The 20191-nt window shown below is 38.1% G+C and overlaps 1 protein-coding gene and 1 pseudogene across 1 annotated transcript in view; one reads left to right on the forward strand and one right to left on the reverse strand.

Annotated features, from left to right (window-relative positions):
• SYNPR (synaptoporin) overlaps positions 1 to 20191 on the reverse strand; it is a 295671-nt gene that overhangs the window by 208816 nt on the left and 66664 nt on the right. The window lies entirely within an intron of this gene.
• Positions 2761 to 3243, forward strand: LOC129521361 (ATP synthase subunit d, mitochondrial-like; annotated as a pseudogene).

Here is a 20191-nt window from a genome sequence, read left to right on the forward strand (position 1 = left end):
AAAAACAAAACCATCACCTCAACTTATACATAGCTAAATCAGTTTTACTTGATTCAAGAGAGAAAGATACATTAGTGCAAGGCATGACTTTGTGAAAAACACTATAATGAGAATACAATACTGATGTTTTGATGACTCTTCCTTTAACCATTTGCTATGTACCACAACTGTTTTATGCACTATGAACATAATAGCAAATAAGACAAGTATGGTCTTTTTCTTGGTCCAGCTTACATTGTAGCAGAGAAGAGAATCAACAAACAAGTAAATAAAGAAATAATTTCAGCAATAACTAGCCGCATAAATCAAACAAAAGGAAGTGATAGAGAAAGTGATGTATGTAGCTGCTTTGGATGAGATGATCAAGAAAGCTCATACTGATAAGTTGGCATCTGAGCTATAGTCTGGATGAGCTGAAGACTCGATGGATCATGGAAGATCTGGGGGAGTGGAGAGTGGCAGCCAGGACACTGTTCTGGACTGAGACTTAAGCAAGTGCAAAGGCACTGGGGAAGTTTTGCCAAAGTTTTACAAAAATAGAAAGCAGCTCACAGTTGTGGGAAAATGGTTATTAAGGTACAGAGAGGTCTGTAATGAGGTAGAGAGGCAGGTATGTGGTCATATCATGTAGGACCTTGTAGGCCATGATGAAGAGTTGTAATTTATCCTAAGTGTAAGGAGAAACCATGAGAGCTTTCACAAGGGATTGATATGAACTGATTGAATTTGTAGATTGTTTTTGCAGCTGTATGGAAAATGGATTTTAGTGGGGCAAGACTGGAAGAAGGTTCAAGTTAGAAGACTATTATAGGAGCCCTCTTCAAAGATAATGATGGCTTGCATGAGAATAGGGATAGTGAAGATGAAGGGAAGCAGATAGATTTGAGATATGTCAAAAAAAAGTGCTATTAGCAGTACTTGTTGATAAATTGGACAGGTAGGTAAGAGGAGAGAAACCAAGGTTGACTTTAAGATTATGGGTTTCTTTAATTGGGTGGTTGGTTGATTGCTATTTACTGACAAGAGAAGACAAGTAGAGGAGCAAGTTTTAAGGTAGAAACCAAGAGTTCCTTTTTGGACAGGTTAATTTCCAGATGCCTTTAGACATGCAAATGGACACAGCTAGTGGATCATTGCATATTCAAAGCTGGAGTGTGAAGGGCAAGTCAGGGCTGGAATAGGAATTTTAAACACACTGGCATCTAGTTAATATTTTTTAAAGTAGAATTAAATAAAATCATTAAACTAGCATTAAATATCATTTCAGGGAGGCTGTGTAGAATAGAATTTAACTATAAACCTAAGGCCTCAGCAAACCTGATGCTAGGTTCTTCAATTTTTACAACTATAATCAAAATATCCTATAAGTGAACTGGAAACTGAAGGATTTGAAGACTCAGGGCCTAAAAGTGTTTTAACCATACAATAAAAAATGGGATAATTTAAATTCCAAATCGACAATTGGAGAATTTTTCTGAGCTTCCAAATGCATTATGTATATATAGGAGTCTTTCTGTAACTCAACATTCTAAATTTTTACAACGTTCTCTCTCATAAATTCAAAGCTCAGTGTGATAGAATATAAAATTCCTCATTCCTTTCCCCAATAAGCCTGAGTAATATCTAAACAATCTCTAATTGCTGAAGAACAGACTATATACTTATATTGAACCCCCATCTGCCCTCCCCCCCAAAAGCTAAGAGAGCCATCCTGAAGTTTTGCCTCTGGTATAGAAATTTCCAGTTATGCCCACAAATAATATACAAAAGGCCATGTGGTATTGGTCCACTTGAAACATCACAGTGTGAAATGCCTATAGTTAAGTTCCAGTATAATTTTTTTGGATAAGCAAAAATTTCGTTTTCAGACCTCTAAAGACAGATTATAAAGTTCTATTAAAAGAAGGTGTCCAATAGATTCTTTATTGACACACTAGACAGCTTGTCAATATGTTTTTTTTTTTCCTTAAAAACTCACCTAAAGAACGATGAAAGGATTAAAGAAATCCCAGATACAGGCAGAGTCAATCCTTTCAGAACATTCTCAAGGGCCTGGTTTTCTAAATGAAATCTTGCCAAGTATTTTAAAATATCATTGTTCTCATCTTGGGCTAGATCTGAGGAAAGCTTCTCCCATAGGGTAGAGGACTCAGAGGGTAAAGGAGTATTAACACCTCCACTTCATGCAGTCATCTACAAATGTATTCCTCACTGACACATCCCCTCCATCCATCTAGCCACTGGCTGATTATTCGGCAAAACAATTGACTTGACAAAATAATCTTATTATTTCAAAAATCAGAAAGAATGTAGCTAATTCGAGGATGGAGCCAAACTACGTTTTCATTTTAAACTCTGCTTTAAACAGTAAGATTCAAATGAGCTAATGTGAAGGCGTTCCTCTGAAATACCCTTGAAGAGTGGTCACTGGGAAAGAAGAGGACTTGAATGAGCTCTGCATTTCTAAATATTTAGATTCCATAGATGGGGAAGGGAACTCTTAGTCTCCACTAGCCCAAACCAATCTCAGAGTTCTATATAATGATAAATAAGAAGGGAGTCTATAAATGCTTTAAAACAAATAAAACAGCTTTTTAGACTATCAATGAGTCTCCTGATTAGGATCAAATAACAAATAGTGACACCGAAGGCCTTAAGAGCAACACCCCCTCTCTCCTTCACCTTCACAACAGTGAGCAGTGATTTATTAAAAACAACAACAAAGACTGTGGGCCGCTGGGGTCGGTGAAGGATCTCAAGATGGCCGGGTGAAAAGTTGCTCTAAAAACCACTGACTGGGTAGCTTTTGGGGAAATCATACCCCGAAACCAGAATGAATGCCAACTCCCTGAAATCCTGGAATGAGACGCCTACCTCCAGGTTGGCTACTCTTCTTGAGAAACCATCTGCTATCGACTGGGCTTACCACAAGGCCAATGTGGCAAAGGCTAGCTTGGTAGATGACTTCAAGAAGAAGTTTAATGCCCTGAAGCTTCCTGTGCCAGAGGATAAATACACTGTCCAGGTGGATGCTGAGGATAAAAAAGATTGAAAAGCTGTGCTAAGTTTTTGTCTCTCTCAAAGGCCAGTATTGAAGAATATGAGAAAGAGCTGGAAAAGATGAAGAACATAATTCCATTTGATCAGATGACCATTGAGAACCTGAATGAAGTCTTCCCAGAAACGAAATTAGACAAGAATAAGTATCCATATTGGCCTCACAAGCTAATCAAAAATGTATAAACTTGAGTTGGGGAGAAAGCTCTGGCCCTCATATTATAAACATTGGACGTTAAAAATAATGATATGGTAAAAAACAAAAAAAAAAAAAAAACAAAAACAACAACAAAAAGGCAGGAGAAAGGAAGAAAAGCTCAATCACCAGATTCCAAATTTCAACAGATTGGATTGGTGTATTTGGGGGAAAAAAGACAAATCTTAAAATGTTTCAAGAAAAGTAAAGGATCAAGGAGTATATGGCAATAAGCAAGTAATTGTTTTCATTTCTTGACTGACTTTATACTGTCTTTGTATGTATACACATTCTCTGTGGTCTGTTTCCACTATATAGACTATCTTTCCCATACTTACTTTACCCCCTACTTGGAAGACAGCCTTAGTCAGCTCTGGCTGCCATAACAAAAGAGCACAGACTGAGGATTTTAAAAAAGCAGAAATTTATAATCCATCCTTTGCTTCCTCATCACCTGGTTGTCTTCTGTGAATAGGCACCTTGGTATCTCTTTCTTCTCTCAAAAAGCCACCATTCATATTAGATTTGATCCTCATCCTTATGGCTCATTTTAATTTAATCACCTCTTTTAATATCTTATTTCCAAATATGGTTATATTCTGAGTTACTGGAGGTTAGGACATCCACATGTTAATTTGGGGGGAGGGATGGGGAGACACAATTCACCCTGTAATACACACCATAAACATGGATGATTTGTTCTTCCCAATCTTGAAAGTAACAGAATCTTCACCTAAGACTTCTTTCTCACCTCTAAGAAACCCCCTTGCTCAGGTCTGGTTTGAACATCTGTCAATGAGTGGCCTCATTTTCTCACCGCAATCACTGTATCAAGTCTTAGCAATCCAACTTGCAGCAAAACCTTATAAATAAAATAACTCCTTCCCAAACAGTTGATAATCTCCTTTGACCAAATTCAAGGACCATTTCTACATTCTACTTCCCCTGGTTCAATATGCGGCACTGGACTCCATTCCTGCCACCTCCTTTTGGAAATGCATTCCTTCCTTGGGGACCTGACTTTACACTCCAAAAGACCCCTTGTTATTCCTTCCTGGTTCTCCCCTCTATTTCTGCTTCTGTCCCTAAGGTCCAGTCTCATTCTTCCAGTCTGCTCTGTTCTCATTTTCCTTAAGAAAATTGTGCCTTTTCAACTGGTTGAACCATCACTTCCTATATAAGTAGCTGAACTGCCTGTCCTGAATTGTCTCAGAACTTCAGGCTCTTCATGTGCATTTTTTTTTTCAGCTCAAACTCAGCATATGCAAATCCTCATTCCTCTTTCCTTCAAACTAGTGTCCTTCCCTGTACTCTCTTTGCTTTTGTGAGGGACATTCCTCAGGCCTGATGCTGCAGTTCTCTCTAGTCATTCATTAATGTATTATGCATGTGTGTATAGAGCCCCTGTTGGGAGGTACACTATGGTGCTAAAAGATGCAGACATCAGGTGAATGGAATAGACACAGTCTTCAGCTTTGCAGTTTGCTCTTGGCCTAGGCAAGCTCTCCCTTCATGTCCCATAGCCATTCATTAGATTCTATAAATCTTTCCTTCCAAACATCCCTGGGGCCAATATCCTTTCTCTCTTTTTAAACAATTCCTTGCCGTCAAAATCAGTGACTTAGTTTCTTTCCTGATTCTTCCACTCCCTTTCACTCATTTTGCCCATCTCTCCCCATTCCTTCTTCTGTGGCAATCACCAGTTTGTTCTCTTAATTTATGGATTTTTTTTCTGCTTTTTGCTTGTTTATTCATTTGTTTTATAGGTTCCACATATAAGTGAAATCATATAGTATTTGTCTTTATCTATCTGACTTACTTCACTTAATACCCTATACATGCAACCATGTAGTTGTAAATAGCAAATTTTCATTCTTTTTGATGGTTGAGTAATATTCCATGGTGGAATATTACATATATACATATATGTAAATAAATCACATCTTCATTATCCATTCATTTAACAATGGGCACTTGAATTGTTTCCACATCTTGGCTATTGTAAATAATGCTGCAATAAACACAGGAATCCATACATTTTTTTTTTGAATTAGTGTTCTTATTTTCTTTGGGAAAACACTCAATAGTGGAATTATTGGATCATGTGGTATTTCTATTTTTTAATTTTTTGAAGGAACTTCCATACTGTTTTTCACAGTAGTACCAGTTTACATTCCCATCAACAGTGTACAAGGGTTCATTTTCACCGCATATTAATATCTTATTTCCTCTTATATCTCATCACATTTGGATTTATGTGATAACCTCCAAATTGACTCTATTCCTTATCTCCACCTTACTGGATCCTCACCACTGGTCTCTCCATAATATCACTACAACACACTAGCCTTTATATACCAGTGTGGTCACTGTCAGTCCTTGAATAAAAAATTTCAGTGAGTATACTGACCCTCTGAAAATTAAAATCCAAGCCACAGAGCTGGGAATGCTTGAAGAAAATTACAGATTTGAATTCCTGCTTTGTTACTTCAATGCTCAGTGTCTCCAATAAGTCATTTACCTTTTCTGGGCCTTTTCTCAGTTGAATAGTTAAGATTAAAATTGGTAACTAGCTCATAGGTTTGTTATGAAGGACACCAGCACTACCACCACCGGATCTATGAGCTAATGCTTATGAAGCACTTCATATGCCAGCCACTTTGATTACTGCTTATTATTCATTTCATCTTCACTCTAGATACTAGATGTATGACCTTGGGTAATTTTCTTAACCACTCAAAAGCTCAGGTGCTTTAGTTTTCAAAATGGATGTTGTAAGGAGTGACTGTGATAATACATACACATTACAGCACCTGGCACAGAGTGAGCTCTCAATAATGGTACTATAACTTCCTCTGCATCACTCATTATAACTCCTGGATAGAGACCATAAAACTAGTTGTGTTACAAGTGTACCCATCTCCGATTTTCTAACATAGATTGATGCGCTACCAGGAAAAAGGAACTGTATCTTATATTTACTCTGTTTTCCTACCAGAGTCAAACAGCATGGAGAAAACACAATAAACCCTTGCTCAGTGAGTGACAATGAATGACTTATCAGGTGACACTGTTCTCTATGAAGGTACACACTATTTATCTGAAGCTGTGATCCAGAATGTTTCGGAAGGTGGCTTATATTTTTTGGTTTGTATCATACTCTGCCGTTTTTCTTTCATAGCATTGCGAAGTTACTCTCTTCTAGCCCTATAATTACAGTAACAGAAAGTGCCTAAATTAACCTAAGATCATAAGTATTCTTTTTCTTGACACCCCCCATAAAATTAGCATTTTAGAAGAACAAAACCTATAGGGGAAAACCCCTTAATTTTATCTCAAGAAAGTCATTAAATGATTTAAATTCTACTTGATTTCAATACATAATCAGAGATTATATCTGGGTTAATGAGTATCAGAAGTAAAGCTAATTAAGATTCTGCCTCTTTTGCAGAAAATAAAATGGATTCAGCACAATTCAGTCTTCCAGATCTTTTATTGATATAATTACTAAATGCAAATATTTATGAATTATACAGACAACATTCAGTGTCATTTAAAATAGCAAAGAGCTATTGCTACAACAAAGGAAATCAGGGAAAAGAGCATCAAAAGCATCTCACAGATGCTTTGCTCATCCTGCTTATGTGAAAAATAATCAGAATATCAGAATAAGGAGGTATATCCTTATTAATAGATTCATGACACTGAAGGGGTAAAAGGGTCAAAATGTTTGTAACACTTCTTAGGTGAATAGAAAATGTAGAGAATGTTTTTGCCTATTCATTTGTGCACACAAAATAAAGATATATGTATATACAAAATAAAGATATCTATATCTATGTATCTATTCATCTATGTATCTATATCTCCTTTGAATAAACACAGGCCCTTTTCACCCTGGGTAACAGTTTTTCCTCAAATTAATGAAAGGGATACTGAATATGTTTCTTTCCTCTTTTAGCATCTTTTTGAAGAAATAAATATACTGTGATGATACTTTTGACAGCAAATTGTAAGGCTGACATACTTTTCCATAATTCTTCAACTTTATTTCCCCATTAACATTTTAACCAACCAAATTTAAAATAAAAATCCCCATATGAACTTCAATGTGGACACCTAAAATGAAAAATAGACAATAGCAGAGCTGCTCGCATTGGACCTTACTTTGGGGTGAGAGTGCTGAACTCTACTCACTCCCTCCCTGACCCAACACCTCCTACTACCAGTCAGGAAGACTTCCTGCAGAGCCCTTTAATCCATGGAACCCTGTTTGAAAACCTTTGGACTAGATGGCTGTAGATTATTCCAAACTCTAAATTCTATTTTTTTCTATGACATTCTGGTAGTTGAACATAATGTTCAAAGATACGGTGTCGTTTATTGGAATCTGTGAGGGGAATTATGAATTATACATTTGAACTCTCGCCCCTTTGCCAATATCCTGTTTCAGCTCACATCAGCTACATTGCAAACCACAGCCCTCTGCTGGCACATGTTATTTTGCAGTCAGCTAACTTCCCCTAAATACTTTCTGTAGTTACTAATCTTAAAATATCATTCCCCCTTCATATACTTGTGCAGATGATTTTCAGAACATCTAAAGTAAAGCTTTCATTTATCTGTTTCTAAAGATGTTATTTCACTGAAACTCGCCCTTATTTCAGTTTATTCATGTCATTTGAGATCATAATTCAGTCACCTAATGTATTAATTCATCCTCCAACGAATGACATTTACAAGTATGATGAAGATAACATCTTTAAAGTAGAGCATCCCAGGTCTCCTCTCATGTCTACAGAATCATAATTGTCAACAGCAGATACAAGCAGCTCTGCTTTTCCATGCACGCCAGCTGATTTGGAAGTGTGGGAACCATTACTTGAGGTCTTAATACAAGTCATCTGTAGTGGTGAATGAGTCAGAACCAAGGACAGAGATCATCTGCCCTTGTTTGATTTTAATCCATAATTTATACTTGACAGTTCAATCGATAAGAATTCACTGACTCTATCCTCTTCTAAATTACTTTTATCCAAACTGAAAACAAGAATTTCTTAAATTTTGGTTTTCCCAAATCCTTCCTTGCATCCAGATTTACCTGTATAAAAGGTTTCTCTAACCCTAATTTTTTAAAATGGCAGTGAAGTCAGTACTTCTAGTGTGACTTCTTCCTTCAGTATGTACTTATAGGCCATCTATCTATTTGATTATATGTCCTGGAATTTGGCACTGGACTGACCTTAAGTTCTTGAATCTATAAGTTGTACTATCTAGTTACCCATCCTCCCTTAATAGAACATCTCCAATATCTATGCAAATTGAAAAGCTCTCTTATACTTTGCATAAAAGGTCAATTCATCTGGAACACGACAAATAGACTAATCTTGATTTCTGACATCTCACCTTTATGTAGTTTCACTATCCTTAGCAGTGGTGTGCTTTACATTTCTAGACTTATGGTCACTCTGTGACAGAGGAAATGAAGTGTGGGAAAGCCTTTGTAGATGGTAACTACAATATTATTATTAGCCAGTATTACCTGTTAACATTTTCTCATCCATCCAAATCAAAGAACCTGCTTCTTCAGAGATAATAGTGACAATAGTAGTAATAAGGTAGAAGTAATAAATTACCTTTTAATACTTAATGTTCCTCCTCATTACCATGCATAGTTTTCATAGTTGGTACAGGCAATGAATCTAGATAGATATTTATTTAAAAAAAAAAAAGAGTCTGGGCAGAAGGAAATACCATTATGTGACCCTTATAGTCCTTTTTTTTTTTTTTTTTTTTTTTTTTTAGTCAAGGACTATATTATCCAAGGCTGTTTCTGAGTATCCAGACAGTATCTGGGACTGAGTAGGGTTCAAATATTGTCTAAATAAGTAAGTAAATAAATGATTACATGAATTTATAACTGCTTATATTATTTAATTCCTTCAATAACCCCATGAGTTAGCTATCATTCTCTTACCTCACAGCTGAGGAAAATGAGGCTCAGAAAAGCTAAGTAACTTGTTAAAGATCACAAAGTCAGTGTAAGAACAACTCAAGCCATATATTTCAACTGCCATAACTACACCTTATCTGTCTCTAAGCCACAGTATCAAGAGAATTGAGTTTGCTTTGCGTTCACTCACCTCCAACTACAGATCTTGGGCAAGTCTCAGAAACTTCGAGTCTCTATATTCTTGTTCAAAGCACTAAATGCTTTTTTCCTGCTTACCTTGAAATGTTGTTTTAACACTCAAAGGAGATAATATGTAGCTAAACATGAGGAATTATTATTATATTTATATTATTATATTATTTTTTATATTATTATATTTTATATTAATTATACTAACATTATATTATATAATTATTATCTCTAAAATCTTCCTTAGAATAAGATGCTTTACTATCTAAATGTCAAGGGATTGATATTTCCTACTGTAACACAGATGCTGTGCAAAGGGAAATTTTTGGAACTGCAGCACACAAGAAATAATTATGGAGAATGATGCTGGCCTCCAATAGTTAACATCACTCTGGATGGCATAAAAACTGAAAGTTACATTTGCCACCATGCAGATTAGTAGTAATGTTTATGACTATTATAGAAATTCTGGTGTCATACTACTATCCAGTCTCCATATTCAGGAAATCATTTAGATGATTCTATTGGTGTTGACAGTTGCTTTCCTTAGGAATCATTCAAATAATGGCTTTGGCTTTCTATGAAATTTTATACTATTTATCTAGCAGAGGCTGAAGATACAAAGAAATTTTAGAATAGAGGAACTGAAAGGAACAGATTTCAAAAAGTAGAATCATTATATCTACATCTCTGGTTAGAGACTGAGAAATGTCTGCTCATTATGTGGATTTCATCATGAATGCCCCCTCCTCATGGAAGCCTTCCTTGACACTCCCACTCCTTTAATGAAGCTACATTAGCAAGCCCACCCCTTGACCTCCCTGGAATCCAGTACTTTCTTCCTATAGCATTCATCATAGTTGGGATTCCAGTGCTATCTTTGTGTGATTATTCAGTGTAAGTTCCACCAGACTGTAAGGTCCTTAAAGGTAAATGTGAGTCTATTTTTTCTCTTCTATTTTCCCATGGCTTAGCATCAAGCTCGGCAACATGGTAGGCTCTTAATTTTTACATATACCCATCCATGAAGCTAGAATAGAGAGATAACTGCAGGATTTATCTTAGGAAACCTGCTTCCTAATATAGTACCTATCATTTAGTGGTTGTTCAGCTAGTATGAGTAAAAAAAAAAAAAGTAAAAATCCTTGTTTGGGTCAAAATAGGCTTGGTTATACTGCAGTAACAACCAACTACCAAATCTGATTAGTTTTAAAATAGTAAAGATTTATTTTTCATTCATGTTATATGTCCATCATGTGTTGGGGGCTCTGCTTCACACACACACACACACACACACACACATACACACATTTAGGGAAACAGTTCATGGTGGCTTCATCATTTGAAACATCTCTGATTATAGAGGCAGCAGGAAGATGCCAGGGAGGAGTTGCCCCAGCCCTTACATATTTCTGTCAGAAGGGGCTTGCAACACTACTCACACTGTGCTGGCCATACTAGCCAATTAACTACACTTAAATTCAAAGGAATAGGGAAAAATTCCTCTTATATTCAATATTAAAGAATTGCATTGCATGAACATTAATAATATCTTATTTACCACCAAAAGAATTGTTGAACACATTCTAATAATATCAGCTATTTTTCTTGACTTGCTATTTAAGGCTGCCAGCTTATTTTACAAAACATTATAATGTTTGTATACAATATTTGTGTATGCTCATCTATGTAGGTGTATAGGAAGATACAGCTGGAATTTCAAGTTATTAGTGCCCCATTATAACTATGACTATAACCTAGGCTATACCCATGTGTACTTTGTGTCCTGGCTTACATGCACAAACTGAGCTAACCCTTAGTTAATCCTGTGAGGAGATAATATGAACTGAACTCCTGGTATCCTTTCTGCCTTCTCCTGGTAAGACCTCTCTAATTTACCTTTAGGGAGCCATAAGTCCTTCATTATACATTGCCTTGTGGATGTTACTGTAACAGAATTCTGTCTTCCTCTGACCAAGGGATTGGCGTACAAATCAGAATAGGTCATTGAGATTCTTGGAGATTTGAAAACCTCCAAGAGATGGAACAGAAAAATTGTTGGAAATCGGAGAAGGACAAACAGTGTATGTTCTCACTTATTTGGGGAATATGAATAATAGTGAAGGGGAATATAAGGGAAGGGAGAAGAAATGTGTGGGAGATATCAGAAAGGGACACAGAACATAAAGACTTCTAACTCTGGGAAATGAACTAGGGGTGGTGGAAGGGGAGGAGGGCGGGGGGTGGGGGTGAATGGGTGACGGGCACGGAGGGGGACACTTGACGGGAGGAGCACTGGGTGTTATTCTGTATGTTGGTAAATTGAACACCAATAAAAATTAATTTATAAAAAAAAAAAAAAAAAAAAAAAAAAAAAAAAAAAAAGAAAAATTGTTGGAGCTCTATACCCTAGTAGTAACACACTAACATATTTATTAATTTATTCCAATATGTACTTACTGTCCCTATGGGCCCAGGAAGCCTCCTGGCATTTCATCAGCAGACCAGATACACATATCTCCTGCCTTCACAGAGTCCACAGAAAATACAGTGGGTGGGGGGGGTGTTTTGCATAGAATAGTCAGTAATGCTTCTTCCAACGGCAACTCTGGACATGCATGAAGTGAGGGAGTCAGCCATGTGAATATCAAGGGAATGGTCAAGGGAGATACAAAGCACTAAGACCCCAAGACAGAGATGGACTTGTCTTGTTCAAGGAATGCCAAGGAAGCTAATGTGCCAAGCAGTGGGTGAAGTGCTACACACTGAGTTTGGAGATGTAGCCAATGTCTGGATAATGTTGGGTCTTATAAGTCAAAATTAAAATACTAGATTTTATTTTTAATGCAATGGAAAGTCATTAGGGAGTTCAATGAGGGTTGAAATATTTTGATTTTATCTTTAAAATAATTACTCTGACTGCTGTATGTAGAATAGAAGTGGGACAGAGGCAAGAAACAAAGCTGGGAGAAGATCAAAGAGAGGTCACATTCACCATCCATTCAAGATAGGAATTCCTGGCTTGTGGGTGATGTGTGGCAGGTGAGAAGTGGTCAGAACTAGGATACAGGTTGAAGGCACACTTGAAAGGTTTTGCTGATGAACTGGAGGTAAAGTATAAATAGAAGGTGACACAGATGGCTACAAGAAGAGAACTAGACGTCTAGTAGAATTGGGTAAAACTGGGTATATTTATAAAAGTCAGGATTTCCAGGATGTGAAGGGATAGTGTTGTTTTGAATATTAATTTTGAGATGCCTATTTTACCTCCAGGTGGAGATGTCACATCAAAACAGGGTTAGTGGCCAGGATGTATATTTGAGAATCTGATGAGACTAGTCATTAATTCCTAATTCATATATCTCCAGGGCTGCTTGATTCAGATGTTTCCTGCTTCTTTATATTCTCGTTGAACTACGGGTTACCTTATAATCTTCAAATAAATTATATATATTGTGTCCCACATTAAGTTTCTGTTGCTTGCAAAGACCCTGATACATGCTATTAGTATCTCCATTCTACAAATTTTGGAAAGGTTAAGTAACTTGCCTAAAATCACAAAAATAACAAGGGGCAGAGCTGAACTTGAAGCCAGGTGTGTTCATAAGATACCACCCATCTAAAGTCAGAATATTACATAGCCGCTGCCTCTCTGTTCTCCTTAGCAAAAAGTCTTCAAAGGCCTGGGGCCACCTGCACTGTTCAAAGTGACTTCACAGTGGTACACAGAAGCAGGAGAGAGACACAACTTCAAACAGAAAAGGGCATCTCTCTGGGAGAGCCAGCAGTTGCCAGCCTGAAATTTCAAGAGGCATCTTAAAGCAACAAGGAGTTTGCTTTTTCTTCTTTGGCAGTACACTGTTATTTTACACCAAGTCTGTGTTGCAAAGTGCAATCTACTCAACTCTTGGTTCAGTTCTTCCAACAGGAGAGCAGTTGGGTTGGTAAGTAGGGGGAAAGTTATTATTCTATGGCCAGGTATAGAAACTTAATTCACAGCTGAATTCTCAGAGGCTGATGTACTTTCTTATTTGGAGAATCTTATAAGGTTTATCTACATGAATTAAAAAAACAAGGTGTTGTGGTTTTGTTATTTAAGGGCAGCATCTCATTAGGTTATTACCTAGAAGAAAAAGAGAGATGCTTTTCATGGTCACTCTTCTCCAGAGCCCAGCACAGTGCCTGGTACTAAGTAAAACTTTCATTTTGAATAAAAAGGAATTTTTAAAATAAAAATATGGAAAATATTTTAATTTCTTAATAAAAAAATAAAGGCTTTAAAAATTCTTAATAGCACAAAAGTTAATAGAAGAACATTAAATAGTATTACAGGAATTTCATTTTAGACTCTTGGGCAAGGAGAGGTGGATTGTAAAGTGATTATACTTGATGGTTCTAATGTCAAAATGCCTGGGTCACCATCCTAACTCAGCCACAAACTAGCTAGGACAGGCTCCAGGATACAAACGGAGTTTCAAAAGAGGATGGTAAGAGGCCATCTAAAGTAGGAGGGATATCTGGGTCTCAGGTAGAGAACCACCTCCCTGTGGGGCCCCCTGGGGGCCCCACAAAGAGATGGTGTGAGAGCTCAGACAGCAGTGGAGATGAGTGCTGCCTACCCTATAGGCACAACCAAGGGCAGAGCCAGGGTACAGGATCTGGAGTCTGCCAGAGTCAGGAAAGCCAACTTCAATACCAGAGATGTGAGAAACTAGGGCACTAATATTTAGCATTTTAGGCCAAGTCACAAAGATTTATAATAATGATAGTCACTATTTGTAGAACATTTTTTTAATGTGAAAAGCACTGTTCTAGGTTTTTTTTTTTTTTTTTTTTTTTTTTTTTTTTTTTTTTTTTTTTACATGTTAAATCATTGCAATGTTACAATGACTCTACAGGGGTATAGACAGTATTATTACTTTAATGTCTCAGGTGGGGAATCTGAGCCCTATAGCAGATAAATATCCTGCAACATTCACACAGCTGAAGGAAGAAGCAAGATGGGACCACAGATTTTTTAGGTATAGAGCCAGCCCATTTAACTTCTACATTTTAACACTTGATTTCTGCTTTGCTCACATTGACTGATTTCTTGTTTTGTTTTATTTGCCTTTGTTAGGAAAGCCCTTCTTTTTCCATTTTTAAAACCATTATGGGTTTGTGCCAGAACAAATATAGTTCATATTCATTAAACATTAATTGAGTACCTACTATGTGCCAAGAACATACACTTGCAGACTAGAAAGATAAGTGAGACCATTCGTCTCTCAGAGTCTCATGAGAGAGGACTAATGACAATGATAAATGCAGTGAGTCCTTTGGGAGCACAGCAAACTGAGGACAGCACTAATCTATTCTGGAGACTGAAGGAAGGTGTCATTGTCCATGGACCCTGAACACACTCTTTGACCTATCTTTCTCAGTTTTATTGCCCTATCTACAAGAAAGATGAGGAGAAAAGAGTCCTAATAGGGTTATTCTACGGATTAAATGAGATGTTTGTAAAGTGTTTAGCATAGACTGTAACATATAGTATTTTATAAATGCCATGCTATTGTAGGCCTTATGCATTCAACTTTGGAATAAATAAAAGCTTTTAAAAAAAGTCTCCATTAATATATTATTAGTTATGTTTTAAGACAGTTTTTGATGTTGTCAAATCACATGATTTTTTCAAATAAATAGTAAAATTTGGAAAATTTTTAATTTGTTCATGTCAGATTTTGAACAGTGTTCCAAAGAGCACCATAGATATTAGCCAAATAGACCAGGGTAGCTAACACATTCCTGATGCCTTATGACTCTACTGTCATTTGGTTCAACAAGTAATCACCAAGCTTCCACACCAGGCCCTGTGCTAGCTGCTAGAAACACAATGAAAATAGTAGTTTTTGTTGAGTTTGTGGCGCTTAGAGACTTCCACAAAAGACAGATATTGAATGAAAAAGTTTCAAGTGTGTAAAGTACTAGGGGAGAAGGATGTGATATCACAGGAAAATGCCACCTCCTATTCTCTGAGGGTATGGGCTTGAGCTGAGACCAAAGATGAGTAGGGGAGAATTAGGAGTTTCCAGGCTGGGTGGCATGTACAGAAGATCACAGGCAGAGGAGTCACATCATACATGTATTAAAGACTCTAAAAGAGAAATGAATTTTCAAGATACTCATATCATACAATTACCAACATAGGGATACAGCTTTGACAAGTGGTCCTAGGGTATCTGGACAGCACTAAAAAACACATGAAATGAGAAACCTATCTTCAGTAAGGTCAGGGAAGCCTTTCCTAAGGAAGTGGTCTTTTAGTTTAGACATGGTGGATGTGTCAAAAGTAACTAGGTGGAGTGCCAGGGGAAGAGGAGACAGAAACCCAGGCATGAGGAAGAACATCTACAAAGGCCCTACACCAGGGAGGGGCTCTAAGCAAGGGCTGGAGAGACCAACGCACCTAGTTGAAGATGGAGGATGAAGAGGAAAGCAAGACTCCATATCAATGTCTTGTAGGATATGTTAACAATCTTAAGATTTCTGAAAGTAGTAGTGATTTATTCAGGATATTATTCAGGTGGCTAGTAAGATCAAAATTGCATTTTTAAAGAATCACTATAGCTGTTAAGTATAGAATGGATTGGGAAGTGGGCCAGTGAGGATGTGGGACTATAGTGGGGAAGCTGTTGCCAATGGCAGTTGTCCTAGCTCTGGAAATCTGAAAGATCTGGAAAGTGGGGGCCTAGGGCCTACAGCAGATGTTGGTTTTGCTGCAGCAGTCTTTGAACTGAGCAAACCTTGGGTGAAATCCTAGGATCTATTGTTCTGTGATTTTGGGGAGGTCAGTCTGCATTTGTGAGCTTCTGCTTCCTTATCTGCAAAAGGTAAAATTGTACGTACTCCTCAGCTTGACTATGAAGACCAAATTAGGTAATGGATAGGAAAGCACTCAACACATATTGATGGTGTTATTATAAACATGCATGGCAATAGCTTATAAAACAGGCTCCATTTTGTCTGAAGATGTTAATGATCATTCCTGCAATATTTTCTAGATTGAGAAGATAGATATTTGAAAAAAAAGAATAATAAAAGCTAATGCTGACATAATATTTACTATGTGCCAGGCATCTTTCTAAATACTTACCCTACATTAATACCTTTAATTCTCACAATAATGTGTGTTATGCACATTACTTGCTTCTAGTTTTCACTCCTCCCTGTAGCCACTCCCGAGTCATGTGACTTTGCAGTTCCTCTCACCAAAAGGCTAGAATATATTTCTCTGTTCTTTGAGTTTGGTCATGTGATTTGCCTTGGTCAACAGAACAAGGCAGAAATAACGGTGTGCCAATTCCAAGCCTCTGTCTTAATTGGCCTCATGTGCTTCCACTTGCCCTTCTTATGATGTTGCCACCACCATGAGAAAAGTATCCTCTGTTATTCTGTTGGCTTGAGGAACACGTGGAGCAAATCTTGCAGTGTGAAGAAGGACCAGCCTTCCCAAATTCACTTTGATCCACTAGCCTCTAATAGTCTCTTTTTTTTTTTTTTTAGTTTTTTTTTTAAATTTATTTATGATAGTCAGAGAGAGAGAGAGAGAGAGAGAGAGAGAGAGAGAGAGAGGCAGAGACACAAGCAGGCTCCATGCACCGGGAGCCTGACGTGGGATTCGATGCCGGGTCTCCAGGATCGTGCCCTGGGCCAAAGGCAGGCGCCAAACTGCTGCGCCACCCAAGGATCCCAGTCTCTTATTTATACAAGAAATAGCACATAATCATTATTTGAAACGGCACTCTGTTTTCCTGTATTCACAAACACAAAATATGTATCTTCAAGCTAAGAAAAATGTCTGTGCATGGAATCCTACAACATCACCAACCTCAGCACTAAGCAGCCTGCCTCAGTCACCTAGCTGGGTATATTAATAGCTTGGAGTGATATAAAACTTAAGTTTTATGAGTGGATGGGATTGTTTGCCAAATTGGAGCTTTGATGAAGAACACTGGAGTCATCAGTTAGTCAGGCAAAAGTATGACTACAGATGGCTTGAATCATCCAATTGATTTGTCCATATCGTGATCCACCTATTGGCCAATTCCCAAATCTATGCTCCAGGGCCCGATGAGCAAAGACTTTATAACCCGTCATGAATATCGTAAGCCCAGAATGTGTTGCTTAAAAAACAGTAGGTTCAAGGCCAAAGTCAGAGGTTCCATTTTAGCAGGTAGCCCACAGCATTCCTAATTCTAGGCAGCCTCATTAAGTCTCCCTCACTGTCAGGGAAGACGAATAAGGATGATCCATCTCATTCTTAGGAAGCCATCTCAGCTCCTATGGGTTGATAGCAACTTCTTACTCCTTCAAATTCTCATAACATTCTATTTGTGCCTCCCTTACCAGATTATGTTTCCTGAAGATGAAGAAGACTATGTGGATTTCTATTCATCCACAGCACCCTGTGTACAGTAGGCATTTAATAAATGTTTGTTCTTGGGCAGCCCGGGTGGCGCAGCGGTTTAGCGCCGCCTGCAGCCCAGGGTGTGATCCTGGAGACCCGGGATTGAATCCCACGTCAGGCTTCCTGCATGGAGCCTGCTTCTCCCTCTGCTTGTGTCTCTGCCTCTCTCTCTCTCTGAATAAATAAATAAGTAAATAAATCTTTAAAAAGGTAATAATAATAAATGTTTGTTCAATGAATATGGGAAGAGGAAGATGTGGTTTAGAAAGAGCACAATGTGGTTTAGAAAGAGCCTCTCTTGTTCATCACTGTACCATTGGTGTCTAGCACACTGCCTGGTACTTGATCAATGCCTAATAACTGTGCACTGCACTAATGGACAAGCAAATAATCTGCATGGGAGGCAGAGAACCTGTATTGGAGCTGATCTCTAAGCTGCAGTGTCTTAAAAAAAGATTCCTCATTGTTTCTGCAAATCTAAATGCCTACAGCATCTTTGGGTCTTGTCAATCCACTTTCCATAAGCTTTCCAGCTGCCTTTCCATAAATTTTCTGTATTTCAGTTAGCTGGAGTTGGATTCTATGACTTGCAACCATAGAGCCCTAACTGATAAATCAATCTGTTCTCAAAATGTGGCTCAAGGACTAGTTGCGTCCCTATGCCATGGAGCTTAAAGATTCAGAACCATAGTCCTCACCTTAGACCTCAGGATCAGAATTTCCAGCAGACTTGGCCTATTTGACAAGCTCCTCAGAAGACTCCTTTGCAAGCTTGAAGAAGTGGACAGGGCGGCCTCCAAGGTCCTTTCCAACACTAAAAGTCCACAATTTCAAAGGACAAAAACAGCAACCCTTGCCAAAGCCTGCAAGTCTTGATTACTGGCTCTTTGTCACCTCTTTCAGTATATTTTATCCTCTCATCTCTCGACTTCATCCCGCCTTCTTTGGTTTTCTTTTCACAGTCTCAGTTTAGGACCTTCACACTTGCTGTTCCCTTGGCCTGGAACTCCCTTCTCCTTGTCTTCACACTGCCAGCTCCTTTCCTTCAGGTGAGTTCCAGTGTTTCCTTCTCAGAGAGCACATTTCTTATCACCTGTTGACTCCACACTGCTTCTCAATCTCCACACTGCCGGTCAGAGCATCTCAGCACTTAACACTGTCTGATGGGTCATCACTGATTTGTTTGGTTACTGTTTTACCTCTCCTCTACTTGGAACTTAAGTTCTATGACTGCAAGGACAAGCCTTCTCTTGTCTCTGCAGTATTCCCTTGTGTCCAGAGCTTTCCTTATACAGCAAGTTCTTAGTAAATACTGATGAATAAATGCAATCTATGGATATTTGAATCTTTGAACACTATCCTACATATGATATTACTCCAAAAAACTGCTTTGGATCAACAAAACCAAATGTCACATTTACCTTTAGAAATTTGTCATCCCAGGTAATACTCCCCAGTATATCACCCACCACCTCAAACTTTGATCTCTCTGAAAGCACACACACACACACACACACACACACAAGTGCCATTGTTTCTGGTTTAAATTCCTCAGCTAAGTAACACTTGGCCTAAATTTACTTAAAGCAACAAATAACCAACAATTCTTGAAGCATTCTTCTTGGAGTATTAGAAGGTCAGCTGAAATGCTTCCCTCTCTACAGTGCATTCACATTTGATTTGAAAAGCACAGGTGCCCTCTACTGGAACTATGCAACATTGCAGCTTGAACTCAAACTGTCAAGCCCATTAGGCACGGAGTGTCATGTTACCCCTAAAACCAGATGCAGTAAGCAGATGAAAAGAGCAAGACCCACAACAAATAAATGAGCACTACTCATGGTGCTTATCTGTTCTGAAGATTAAATCCACCAAGACCAATTGGGCGGATCACTCAGAATTCTGGCCTTTGAGACACTGAGCACATTTCTTCCTATAACAACAACAAAGATCAGGGGTATCTGGTCACTTTAGGACAACCTAAGAAACAAGTAGGATCAAACAGAGGGGGAAAATATGCAAGAAGGAAGCACAGTATCAGAAGGAGCACACTCAAGGGAATGAGGTATGACATAATGTATCCTTAGTTGGGGTGTGTGCGTGTGTCAAATTCCTCATTGGCAAAACAAGGAGGGATTAAGAACTGACCTCAGACCTCAAGCACTTTGATGAGAGGTCAAGAAATCACTCAATGATGGGCTCTGAAACAGATCCAAGCTACAGACATGGCTTTGCCCACACACTGCTGGTTAAACTATTAATCACAAGAGGCAACAGCTCTCAAATTGGCAACAGTCTTTGTCTCTTATGCACTTACATGCACATTCCTGATTGTGATGTCAGTACC

This window comes from Nyctereutes procyonoides, unplaced genomic scaffold, assembly GCF_905146905.1.
Source record: "Nyctereutes procyonoides isolate TBG_1078 unplaced genomic scaffold, NYPRO_anot_genome, whole genome shotgun sequence".
NCBI classification, from domain to species: domain Eukaryota; kingdom Metazoa; phylum Chordata; class Mammalia; order Carnivora; family Canidae; genus Nyctereutes; species Nyctereutes procyonoides.